Source organism: Convolutriloba macropyga, chromosome 9 (assembly GCF_964194025.1).
Source record: "Convolutriloba macropyga chromosome 9, txConMacr16.3, whole genome shotgun sequence".
In the NCBI taxonomy this organism is placed as follows: domain Eukaryota; kingdom Metazoa; phylum Xenacoelomorpha; order Acoela; family Convolutidae; genus Convolutriloba; species Convolutriloba macropyga.
The window spans coordinates 45,979,053-45,992,817 of NC_134476.1; the positions used below are offsets into that span (position 1 = coordinate 45,979,053).

The 13,765-nt window shown below is 34.6% G+C and overlaps 1 protein-coding gene and 1 long non-coding RNA gene across 2 annotated transcripts in view; one reads left to right on the plus strand and one right to left on the minus strand.

Moving 5' to 3' along the window:
• The window catches only part of LOC142345412 (uncharacterized), a 127,488-nt gene that overhangs the window by 58,009 nt on the left and 55,714 nt on the right, over window positions 1-13,765 (plus strand). The gene's annotated exons all lie outside the window — the stretch shown is intronic.
• Window positions 3,303-5,037, minus strand: LOC142345410 (uncharacterized). The gene is made up of 2 exons (XR_012759320.1): window positions 4,162-5,037; window positions 3,303-3,575 (listed from the first exon to the last, which is right to left on the minus strand). It is a non-coding gene; the product is annotated as an uncharacterized LOC142345410 (long non-coding RNA).

The window sequence follows — 13,765 nt, forward strand, 5'->3', positions numbered from 1 at the left end:
TTTTTTTAAAATATCATATGAAAGAAAAAATAAATTTCTCCAATTTGACTTTTAAAAATAGTATTTAAGGGTTTTCAATTCTTTGTGTCACCTTTTGCTAATTTTTGTGCTAATTTTGGATTACTGACATGTTTAATAGCCTAGCAAATTCTGTGGAGGGATCATAGATATCTTATGAAAAGTCCACCAAAAAACTTGATTATTTTCGGCAATTTTTCTTCTTCTCAATCAATGAGTGACATAGAAAGAAATATGTTTAAGTTTAGAAAGAGGACTTATGTTATAGATATCGTTGTTTTATTCAGCCTTCCTCTTTTTAGGTGATGTTATATAAACTTTTGAAGTTGATTTATTATGTTCAATCAGACGCAAAAATTGAACTTATCATTCTCTTGTATCCAAATGACGTATCAAATCTTTATTTATTCATTTTGGAAAAAATAACTCAGAGTTCTTTTTCTGATTATGGTTCTTTTAGATAAAAAGAAGTTTTGTCTGTGACATAATTGAAAATTTGATGTTAAACAACATCAAATATGAACCGAGCAAAGGATAGCATTATTATACTGAGAGAGTTTAATAATATTGAAACTGCATAATTTGAACCAGTCTAAGTTACTTCTTAATATAGATAGAAATTTTAAGATGTAAATTGGTGAGATTCAACTTGCCTCCACTAAAAAATTTATGCCAAGTTCCCAATAGATTTTGACTTGTAAAATTCTCGTTTAAGAACCGACCACAAAAAAAAAGAAATTATCTTAAAGAAACGAAAAGTTAACAGTTACAACACGGGAAAAAAATTTTATCCTGAAGTTATCAGTGAACAAAAAGTGTTGGTAAATGAGCTTGAAAGCTCTTTTTATACTCGCGGAGACGTGGTCTCTTTTTTCCTAATTAAAAGAGATAACGGTATCGACAGTAGTATCAATATTAGTTTAGGATCTTTAGGGTAACTTGGTGATATCGAAGCACGTCGGTAATTGCAGTTTTGGCCTGTATGACCATTTTGCACCAATTTTTGAACATTTTAAATATCCATTGTCGGACAGTGACTCCAGGAATTCAACGTTTCTAGTCTCCATTTTGATACCTGTTTTTGGTTACTTCTGTCCAGAAAAACTACCATCAATTTTGACCGTCATTTTTGGAAGGAGACAGTTGCATTAACAATCTAAATAAAAATAATGATTGATTTTGTAAACCGATAGCCATATTGCGAAAAGTAAACAAGGGGTGAGATCGTTCAACATTCTACCCTTGCAGGAAGAATTCACAATCTCTTTCGTTTTTAATAAAATAAATTAAACATACCCGGCAGATTGCCGGAAAATAGCCGCCGTTGATTCCAATAAGCATGATTGAACGAATAGAATATATTCAAAAAAAAAGATTTTTGTAAAAAAATATTTTTTAAGTCCGATTTATTTTGATGGCATTTCGTAGTTGAACATAATTCTGTTTCTTAGAGAGAGGCTACAGGGGCTACTATCAACACCAATAAGCATTAGAGGTGGTAACTAAGACTTATAGGAACGACGTTCAAATAGCGGGCATCTAAAATTGGGCTTTATGGGTTTATCCCGTTCCTATTTCTGACTTCAATTTTTTATACCGACTCTGTTCATTTTGATTTGCTTTGTTTAGCAACTGATTTTCAAATTCACTTTTAGCAGAATGAGAGAAGAGAGAAACTAGCCTAGCGAAGTCAAAAAGATTTCACGCAAAATGTCGAAAAAGCGGCAAAATGGTAAAGCGAAAAAAAAGTTTGACGAAATAAAAAAAATACGAGCGCAATAATAGCCGGCTGAGAAGATGAGGGCGGCTATTAATTAAGTATAATCTTTTTTTTTCTATGAAATTCTTCTGAGCTGGATTTAGTTCTGTACTTAAGCTCGCTACACACAGTAATCTGAGCAATATAGTTTACTGTATTCAGTTTGAGAATCAAGTAAGAGAGCGCGAAGCACGAATATGACTTGAACATCGCCCATTTGATCAAGTAAACAAAAAACTATGTACTTTTGTACGGCCCTTATTTCAGGAAAACAAACTTAGGAAACGTTATACATTTTTTCACTTTCTCCTAAAATTGTCCTTACAATTCATTTTGTGTCAAACAATTCATAACGCAATTCCTAGTGCGATACTTCTATGAGTTCTGGGGAATCAGTTAGGATACTAGTATGTCCACCAGGAAGGAATTGGTAATTTTTTCTCTTAAATTTTTTCTTTTTTGCTTTGAGGAATAGTTTGTGCCTCGCGTCAACATAATTGGAGGAAAAAATACCATACTGTGGGACGCCAAACATACTATATAATGATTGGAAAAATGGGTTGCCAATGTGACTTATTTCTCTATATGATTAAAAAATGTCAAGACAGATTGCACTAAAAACACACGTCAGTGGTAAATTTTTTAAAATATATACAAAAATATCACGAAAAAATCAAAAACATCGTTTTAACTACATTAAACAGGAATAATATTGCGTTTGTGTACTTGAAGGTGCACAGAGTTGTCTGTATAGTTGAAGTAATGTAATGTTTTAATGTTGATTTAAATACATGTTGATTTAAATATATGGCCATTTCGATCATGTCTTGCATTCCATATTTGAGATTGAAAGATGAGCAATTTTTGCAACTTTCATCGAATAATTAAATCTGCATAGTTTTAATGAACTGAAATTTGTGGAATGATTTTTGTTCGAGGACTAGGAAATCATATTTGATTTTAGTTAGACAACCAGGGCAGAATTAACATTGCATTGAAATTGTTTTTAAACAATATTGGTGTTGATTGCGAATCAACTAATTTTACTTTTGTAATTGTCGCAAAGCTGAGAGCGCAATATTGTCATGAAACTGAAGTTTTTTTTGCAAATTATGTATGACAAAGTGGGTTGTGTTCTTAATGTTCTACTGCCATCTGATATAAGGATTAAAAATCTTTAACCTCAAATTCTTAAGTGCCCCGAGTTTTGTTTAGTGTTTCTGATAGAAAATAGGTTCCCTAAGAAATCTATATGCACCAAGAATTGCTAATTTTTAAAACTGCATGTTCAGCTTCTGGTGTTAAATTTGTTCATTCTTTCAACAGACAAAGAAGCGGATTTTAAGCATTAGAAAATTGTCATTTGTTTTGTTTGAACGATTTGTTGTTCATTTATTGTTGGCGTTGATTGTGGCGGACGAATTACGAATCGTTCATTACACAACTGATTTTAAAGATAAAAGTTAAATCATATGCTATCAAAACTTATGCTAAAGTTTAGCTTCATCAACAGTCATTCTTCAACAGTCATTAAACCTTAAATTTAAAGAAGAGTAAGAGGAGTTTATGTGCATTTAATTTCACCTTCACCCATATATTAAAACATCATCTGTACATATTTTGCTTGAATGCGCTGCCAACATTTTGTTCATTCTTCATATCGACCTTCATTCCCCTTGACGGACGATTCCATCACCGAGCGGTTGTCGTAGACCATTGAACATAGGTCCCAATTTTTTGCTATTCATCCCTCGTTTCGTTCGTAGAGCTTTCAAGTGCAATTTATTTCCAGGCCATCCTGACAATGAAAGAGGTCAAATTTTATATCTGTCATGTGATAAAAAAATGACAAAACTATTAGGTTTGTTATTTTAATTCCATTCTTTGATTATGCAAATTTGAGATCACCTCCATTAAATCCTAATGTTCCTTAAAGGGCTGCTTGCAACATTCAGTAAGCTGAAGATTACCTATAAAAATATCTCTTCAAAGAGAAAGTCTTTATTAGAGTTCAAAAAAGTTCAGCTGAGGAAACCACTGAGTAAAGCACATAACAGTGGCGAAAATAAGTTTCAAGCTGCAATAACTGTCACTAGATATTTTTCTAGTTCAAAATTTAAGCTCCGAGCAATTTCCAATAAAATCAGCTTCACTAACGTATGGCAACTAAATATTTTAAAGCTCTGTTATAGATTTTAGTTTTCAAAAGTAGTTTTACAAAAATTCTTTGATTTATAAATGATGTAAAATAATGCGTGCAAAAAATTTTTTGGTCGGTATCTTATCAGAACCTACGATTTGTCACTTTACGAATGTGAAAAATGCACACGTCCTTCGGAAAATCATCAACGAGGAACTGTTTTTTTAAATCTGACTAAAATTACCTGCAGATACCGCAGCAACCAATAACAGAGCGAATGCGAGCAAAGCGTAAAATTTCATAATTTATTTCAGAATTGTTTCCTCTATTTTTCACTTATTTTATCTGTGGACCAATTTTTTTAAAATAAAAAGGCGATCACTTGAACTGGAAGATCGATAATTGTTAACAAAAATGTCGTAGCTATTAAGGCGAGATATGCAACACTACTGACACTTGCTGAGATTGACAGCTGTCACTCAAAGTTTTCACCAATTTTTGTCTACCACCAGTTCAGGAAGACGAAACTTTTCTCGGCCTAATTGAAACTGACAACAGAACCTCTCATTTTAAATCAACTGAGAATGTAAATCTAGCGTAAACATTGAGCTTCATTGGAATTAGTTCTAAAGGAAATTACGACAACTGAGTAATTTCAGGAAAATGGTTGATAGCAAAGGATGTTGTTCAATTTTTTTCATTCCGTAATATTTTGGTTGAAGCAATACATTTTGTACAGAAAATGCTGAGAGGATAGCAATTCAAGCGGTGCGTTGGCTCCAAGCCAGAACCAAAACATTTTTCAAAAATTATTGTTCACTGGTTATACAAGAAAAAGAAATTGCTTGGATTACTAGACACCTATGCAATCAGCATTAAATAAAAACGGTACGTTATGATAATGCAGGCTTAGATGCTCAAAGTCGTCACCCAGTATACTTATATTTATTTAGAGCCGAGTGAATATATTAAGTAGCCGGTATACTAACATACCTAGCCAAATAATTTGTCTCATTTAATGGATTCGCACATTAAATCAGGCTCTCAAGTGGCTATTCATTGCTAATTTCTAGATACCAAAGGCCCATTACTCTTTTTACAATAACGACAAAATCTAGATCTTTGCTCGTTTAGATTTAACTAAATGAGAAGAATCTGCTATTTTGTGTCATTCCTTGTCAAAATTGTATCTCTGAGCATAAGACTCTGGAGTATACAAAAAAGTGGACATTTCAACCAGCTACAGACACACACGTTATGGTCTGGATTCCTCTTGAGCTACCGTCCGCATGGTGGTCTGCTGATAATACATGCAACCATTGGTCAACAGTTGTGGACTCCAAAATTTTGGAAACCCTATTAGCATAAACATGGGCTGCTTATGAAAGGAACTCAGCCATTGAAGTATAGTTGTACCATCAATCCACATGAAAATTTTATTAAGGGTTATCGTTAAGGGTTTATGGATGTATATCTTTATGTGCGTTCCATGAGACTTACTTGTTGTTCGACTTAGGATGCGATCAAACATTTCATGGGTTCAACTCTTGCCTTTTCTAAAAGAAAAGCAGTTGTATTGTACTTAGTGGATCCTGATTTTAATTTTACTCTCAGAAGAAAAGACCTCCTAAAAATTATCACCGAAGACATGGTGCTCGGCTGGGTCAAACTCTCCAGAAAAACTAGAAACTGTAAGATTTCCTAGTTTGGTTATATTTAAACTCCGTGAACTAAACAATTCAATCATCTCATCCGGCACCGAATTAACCTAATTTTGATACCTCATCCTGCATATATCTCTCAGCAACAGCCGGGCCGTAATTGTGAAATGGACTATTCACTCAATTGGGCACATACTTTTGAAACTGATACAAAACCCAACGCGTTAAGTTAGGTTTTGTTGTCCGCATACTTAATTGCGCAAGTGACTTCCTGTGGGCTCTATTATGGTCCATTTATTTCATACTCAATGAGTGTGATGAGGTTTCATCCTCAGAAACACTAGTTCTCGACTCCTCTTGATCAAGAGTTTTGAAAACTGTTGTCCAGTTGTTCAGGTAGGTTTTTGATGTTGCATACAAACTTTGTTAATTTAAAGTCTCCCAGCTTAAGCTTTTATCCGAAATCTTGACTCTTTTGAAGGCATCGCTTGGTTTGACTAAGGATTTGTGGTAGTCGTCCATATGAAACTTGTCACATAAAATTCGCGCCGCATCTGGATTCTGGCAGATTTCATTGTGTTAAGCTGTTTTTGAAGGGCATAATTCGCGCTAGTGGACGAGTCCGTCGCACAAAATATATCTTAAGTACTATTAAGCCATTACAGCAAATGGTAGAACCTCCAGCCACGAATATCTAAGGCACGGTTGATAGAGAAAAACCCCTTCAACCTGGAGACATATGCATTCTTTTTCAGTTGACACGGCATGCGGACACTGGCGATTGGGAACAAGAGTATGAAAGACTTGGAAGCTGAAATAAATTAGGTCAAATTAACTATGACTGATTTTAAAACGTTCACTGAAGTTTTGCCGCACAATTTATAACCTTTCTAATTTCTTCGGATGTTTGGGTTTACGACGGTGTGATGAGGCAAATTGCACTCGCGTTTTGGATGTTCGATGGGGTCTTTAGATTTTATTACTCTAGTCGCGTAGCCTTTGTCTTTGATGCTCCTTTCCTTCTTCAGTCGGAACTCTTCATCCTTAGAAAGTCTGTTTTCAAGGGATTCCAGTTAAATGACGGCTTAGCACTAAATATTAGGTAATAGAGGGTCTTTTAGCCATAGCATACAAACTTGATAACAAGCTCCATCTTTAAGCGCTGTTTTTGCGATTATGTTGATTGCTTCAAATTCCCCGAAAACTGGGCTGAATATTTTTTACGATTCTCTTTAAGTGCATCTCTTAAAATGTTCGGCTAGGTCTGTTTTTGGTTCAATCCCAACTTCAAAACCGGAGGATTTGAGACTAGAGCTTGCTGGCAAGGCTCCGCTTATGATTAATCCATTTGTAATAAGGACAGCGACGGGCGCACATTTTGATTCGTTTTCTAAATAATCGACTGGACAGATTGCATAGTGAAGATCTTGGCATAGAATCATTTCAACCTTCGAGTAACAGTAGTGGCTGGGGTCCAGCATTTTTACTTTGTGTCAAAGCAATAGATAAGCACGCTCCCACCCTTTTTGTTCGCTCAGATTTCATTCAAAAAAGCAAAAGTTCCTTAGCAGAAATTTGGTTGTCTCAAATTTACGCGCAAGTGAAGATCACAAAAAATTTGTTGTGATCAGAAGACTTTGCAAAATTAAGGGAGGCCAAGAAATGTTGACTAAATAGTCCCTCAGTTACTTGTTGTTACCTGATAATATTTCTTAGAGTCTGTGGAACAATAGATATGGAAGATTAGATATGAAAAATGGAACATTAGATATAAAATATTGAGCTGTATAAAAAACAAATCTGAAAAACTTTTACAAAACTGAAAAAAAATGGTTATGATATAACTGACCCGCAGAGTAACATGCTTTGCAAGTTAAAAATTTTCAGAGCTGGACGAGGTAATTGGTTATAATAATAAAAAAAGGTCAAATTAAATTTTACAAGTTGTAAGTCAATACAAATGTGCTTCTCCTCCAGATATACATTAAGCCTTGAATGTAAAACAGGTCTTCATAACTTAAATACAAACAAGCCCTTCTTGGGCCTTTTCTTCATTTCCTATTGGGCCTTGAAAGATGCTGCTGTAGTTTTAGCAGAAATCATATCCTTATTGTACAGCACAAAAACCAAAGACAACTCCCATCAGAACTAAGATCAGCGTATATTAAACCCTTTATCCAAAAAGGTTTTTGCTGAAGATGCAACTAACCACAGGTAATATTCGAAAATTTGTGCTCTGTCAAATTTTTTAGAAAGTCTCTTAGCAGACCTAGCCGATGATTATCTGAATAAAACGAGCTTGCCGACCAGAAATCTCTTTGATTTTTGCAACAGGTGCACTCGTAATTGCTAACAGAAATGGTTTGATTTAAACTGAATGAAAAAAAGCCTTATCTTTTTTGTACAGCACTAAAAGCAAAGACAACTCTCATCAGAACTAAGATCAGCGTATATTACACCCTTAATCCAAAAAGGTTTTTGCTGAAGATGCAACTAACCACAGGTAAATTTCGAAAATTTGTGCTCTGTCAATTTTTTTAGAAAGTCTCTTAGCAGACCTAGCCGATGATTATCTGAAGAAAACGAGCTTGCCGACCAGAAATCTCTTTGGTTTCCGCAACAAGTGCACTCGTACTTGCTAACAGAAATGGTTTGATTTAAACTGAACGAAAAAAGCCATGTCTTTTTTGTACAGCACAAAAACCAAAGACAACTCCCATCAGAACTAAGATCAGCGTATATTACACCCTTAATCCAAAAAGCGTTTTGCTGAAGATGCAACTAACCACAGGTAAATTTCGAAAATTTGTGCTCTGTCAAATTTTTTAGAAAGTCTCTTAGCAGACCTAGCCGATGATTATCTGAATAAAACGAGCTTGCTGAGCAGAAATCTCTTTGATTTCCGCAACAGGTGCACTCGTACTTGCTAAATTACAAAATTGTTCGTTTAGAAAAAAATTTCGACAACATAAAAATGTATAGAGGTGTCCAACATGGCACTATATTTCGTTACCTTTCACTCATTGTAAACCAGGATGACACAGATATTTACTTTAATTAGAATTGTAAATTGATTCAATACTACAATGATACTTCAATTCAATCCCAATACACCAAAGTTGACATATAAAAATTTTTTTCAAATTAACAACTCGATTTGAAATATATTTTTCAATGAAAACAATTTACAAGTTAAATGTAACAAGGCAGAAGACTTCTATTCGTGTATAGCTATGGGAAAAAGAAACAGGGGTATCTACCAGTAAACAACCGTATGTTTTCGGAAAAGCATGATTTTAAGTATCTAGAGATTTTTCTTGACACTAAGCTGAGCTATATAGAGCACGTGAAGAAAATATTGAACGAAAAGACGCAAAGTATAAAAACCTTGCTTTCATGGCAAGATTAAACTCCAGAATAGAGAAAAAACACTTGTAGATTGTTTTTTATTAAGTCATCTGCAGAACTCAACCGTACTTCTGCAAATATTGCTAAAAAATTACTTACCTCTCGGAGAAATATTTTTATCTGGGCTTTCAAAGCTTGTTTCAACAGAATAAAAAATAACCGCTCTAAAGATTTGAAGCAGAAAGATCAATCTTTTCCAGTGGCTATGCTGAGTTGGAATTTTATTGAAAGAATTTTGGTTAGTTTCCAAATCATTTTTTTAAACAAAAAGGTAAAAGACTGCCTCTTGCTATATTTTTTTGTCATAAGCGATCAGGTACACTATACACCTTAAAAAGAACACACTGTAAGTTGACGTAATAACGTTTTCTGACAGAGTTTTAATGTATAGAACAAGACATCAACCGACTTAAGCTTCTGCAGTAAAAAAAATGAATAAACTGCTGATAAAAACACTTTTGAAAGACTCCGTCATGCACCCAAAAAATTCAAGGCCAGATTTCTTGATAGGATATTTAAATTTGCAAGAAAAAATAAATTTTGCGTGATTATCTAAGATTAACATTACTTTGTTTTTCTGTTGTACTATAATAACTATTTCCGTATTGTATACTACGCATTAGAATTGCCTACTGTTTTCATAACACGACTATCTAAGGCATTTTTACAAATACAGTGCTCCAAATTGAATTACATTCAAAAAACAAAAACCCAATTAAAAAAATTAGTAACCAATAGAATAAAAAACTGTAAAAAACCTCAAATTATGAATTTTAGTTACCTTTGATTACAAAAAAAAGAATTACAAAGCTTTAACTCTAAAATCTTTCACTCTTCAATTGGCCGGTTATGTGGAAAATAGTACAAGTTTTCGGTGGTGGTCAAGCAAGCCGATAGGCAAGCAGGCCGAATTTTGAAAATCAGGTCAAGTAAGCCGAAAAATTTTGGCATACCTGTACTTCAAGTTGGTCCTGGTGGGCCTGTGGGCGCGCTTCGCCGCGATAACAGGCCCTCGGTTTCCGGATTACATCCCACAGCGGATGAGAGGCATGGCCATGGACAGCGGTCCGCTGAGGCCCGTACCCACTAGATGTCTAAAAATTGACATATGTTTGTTTCTTTGGTGCATTGGAATACATCATGCACTATAATACTACGCGGAATATTGATTGTAATGGCTAACAATGTATTATTTTTGATAAAGTACATAACTATTACATAACTTTCGGCTTGTTTTTCTGTCGGCCTACTTTTACTGCGGCTTCCTTTGCGTTCGCCCAAGTTTTCATAAAATAGCTGGCAGATTGCCAGCAAATAGCTTTGTAGATCTGCAGTCTCAAAAAACATTAAAAAAAAACAAAAAATTCGTCTTTTCCGTGAAATCTGATATGTTATATTTTGATTAAAAATAAGTATAATATTCTGCTGCCTCTATTACTTGCTCTCAAAAAACCTTCCTTTAGAGTGACACACACCCATTTGACCTTATCTCTTTGAATTAAAGTAAATAAAAGTCAATTTCAAAGTGAGGAAGTCATTTTTGTTAGTGAGGTAAGTTAAGTGTGACAAAAATTTAATCACGCAAATGAACAAAAAACTAGCTCCACTAAGAGTGAAAAATGACGTCACACACGCAATTCAGTTGAAATTGCATGAACGAATGAACAAAAAGCAGATTTGAAGTGATTGTGACGTCATATGGTCGTAACAAAAATCTTGACGACGAAATAAATAAAAAACCAAGAGAAGGCCAATAATAGCCTCAGCTATCACTTCGCGGCTATTAATAAAAAGTGTAACCTCGTGTTGTAAAGCAATTACCTGAAAGTTTGTTGCATCTCACGTATTAACATAGCGAAACAGAAATTAGGTTCATATCGGCCAAGTTTTACACAGGACTTTTGTTTTAAGACAATTTCAATTTGAAATTCTTTCCAAAGATTTTGATGTCGAAATCATAGAGGTAAGAGTTAAACGTAAGAGGTTACATCAGAAAAAGGTTACAATTAGCATTTAAGCAAATATTGGGCAAATATAAGGCCACGTACCTACAAGTTTATATTTTTCCTTGATATACTTGACAGAAACAATTTGTTGCTTTTCGAGCTTGGCGTGAAAAAAAAACAAACAAGGGCAGTTTTTCAGATGATTTCGATGTTCGAAAAAAAATTGATCAGATGAAACAAGAAAAAGTTTTTCCGGATTGATTTGAGGAGTAAATATTTTGAAAAAATAGGTTTTTCAATGTCACTCAAGACCTTGTTGATTCTACAAAATCCCCCAAAGATTCAGAAAAGTTTTTAGCGTACAGTTCTTTGAATTCACGGTTGTTATTTCTGGCCATGAACCTACACGATTACATTTACCCAAATTTGTTGTATGTACGTGAATTAGTTTGATCCATCACCACAATATTAACGAACCAATTCTAATTGTGTTGCTCGACATATTTATCAAATTTTGATTGAATCTTCATCTTCATTACAAGCCAGCTCCCCTAGCAACTAATGTGGACCAATTGGTCCATTTTACCCCTGTAATTCTATGACGCGTATTTTAATACGAGTATAAAGATCCTTACAACGTGGGATATGTCACAAAAGGCACATTATATATTTTAATGATTATAAAAAGTCTTTTGCATTGCCGCAAATTTCAACAATTCAGCTCAATTGAATGAAGATGAGGTATGGGGGAGGGTAATGATGGCTTCTATTAAAACAGTGCGCTTCCATCTGCAAAGAACGATTGATCACGGCCATTATACTGGGTTTGTTCATTGTTGTTCACCTCTCGTTTCTTCTGTTGAGTCTGGAATTCCAACTCATCTCCAGCAAGTCCTTAAAATATATGCAAAATAACGTAAAATTTGTTTTCTACTTTTTTGTATACTCGACTCAAAATAATATTTAAACATTTTTGTCTGCAGCGTTGAACTTGGTTAGTATTTAGGCTGGGCATCAAAAGTTGTCGTGTTAAAATGAAAATGAGTGTCTGTATAATAAGTATTTAAACGTTAAAATATTTCCTGACTGTGTCGTTTTCAAACGGACAAAAAAAACAGTACCGTCATTCGTCAAATAAACAGTCAGTTTTAAAATTTTCCGAGTCTACCCCAGAATTATTAGATAATCTCAATAGCGCAGGATGTTATCCTTCGCTATCAAGTTCTCTAGCCAGCAGCTATCACATAAAATATCGGCTGGCTAGGTCATAGCATAAAGGTGTGAAATTTTGGTGGCTTAATCCGATATATTAAACGCAGGAGCTCTAAAATGCGACAACATTTTTGCATGTTTAGGGGCCCCCTGATGCGCATGTTTAGGAGCCGCATTGAGCAGCATAGTTAAGTGAACATATCAGGAGAGGTCAATGACCTGAAAGGCTCAAAGTAGATGGGTGAGAAGAAACCAAACACGGGACAAAAGACTGATAATCAGGTGCAGTCACCACAATGCTATGAGGGTTTGAAAGCATGCTCGCCCAGAGGGAGGATTTATTGGCTTGGGTGCTGCGTGTTTTTTTAAAATTTTTAATTGCTCCGGAACGAAGTTTGAAGTATTTATTGTAAATGTGTGTTTTTTGCAAAGTTTTAGCTTTACAGATTCTGCGCTAATCTAGAACACTCTTAGTTTTCAACTAAGTCTTTCACGCTTTACTTTTTGATGTTTGCCTAATCTCAGATGCTCTCAATCTGAAATATGTTCATCGATTGTGAGAAACAGTGGTTTGTAGTGTTTATAGCGCAGTTCGTAAGATGGCGGACTGCTAATCTGAAGTTAGACTTTTTTCTGTTTCCATTATCCATAAAATTGCTATGAAAGTAGGTTTTGAGCAGTTTTAGTCGTATTGTTTAATCTTCCTCTTTTATAGTAAATATCAGTCGCAGTTGAGCACAATGGTCAACAGCGCTCCTGTTGTAATATGTTTTCAAGTTCGCTAATCATGAAAACTAACGTGATAAATGCATTTTGAGACGGGCTTTACCATCTTTTTTAAGCTCCTAATATGGCCCTTTTTTTGCGCTAAGTAACAATACGGTATAGCAAAAACAAGCAATTCACAAGCATCATTGTCCAGAAATTTGCTCTAAAAAGAACAGAAGACAAGTGCAATATTCTCAGATAGCTTAAGGGGTGAGACCTATAGCTGTTAAACGAGGGGCATGGGTTCGAGCCCCAGTTGGTGCGCAACAAACATTAACTTCTTTTGAACCTTTTATTCGAGTAAATGTTTTTCTTGTCATGGTTTTGCGGGCCTGCTAGTTTTACATTAAACATGTCTGATACTTGTATATCTCGTACATACTTATAAGTAATTCATATAGCGGAAGTCATTTTTTTCACAATAAATCTTTCCCTTTCACTCATAATATCTCAATAGAAGCTTTGATTGAGAGTTAAAAATTTGTTGAGCAAAATGTTGTTACCTGCAGTTACCATAGCAGCCACTATTAAAAGGAACGCAAACAAAGATAAGAGTTTCATGATATTTTCTTTGCCTTTAGTTCGGCTTTCTTTTATATGCTGCTACCAATTTTTTTGAAAGATTGACAAATATTTAGTCAAACTTCACAGCTAGCACATCAAAAATATCCTTGCGCGTGCGTGCGTTGGCTATATATGGTATCTGACATCATGTCATGTTATATTAATGAAAACTCAGATAAAACTATCGAATTGAACAATCAATGCTAGTGATTAATGTTAAAATTTGTTCATTTTGGTAACAGTTTGGCTGAAGCAATATGTCTAGACTGAGACAGCTGAAACGCCTGCT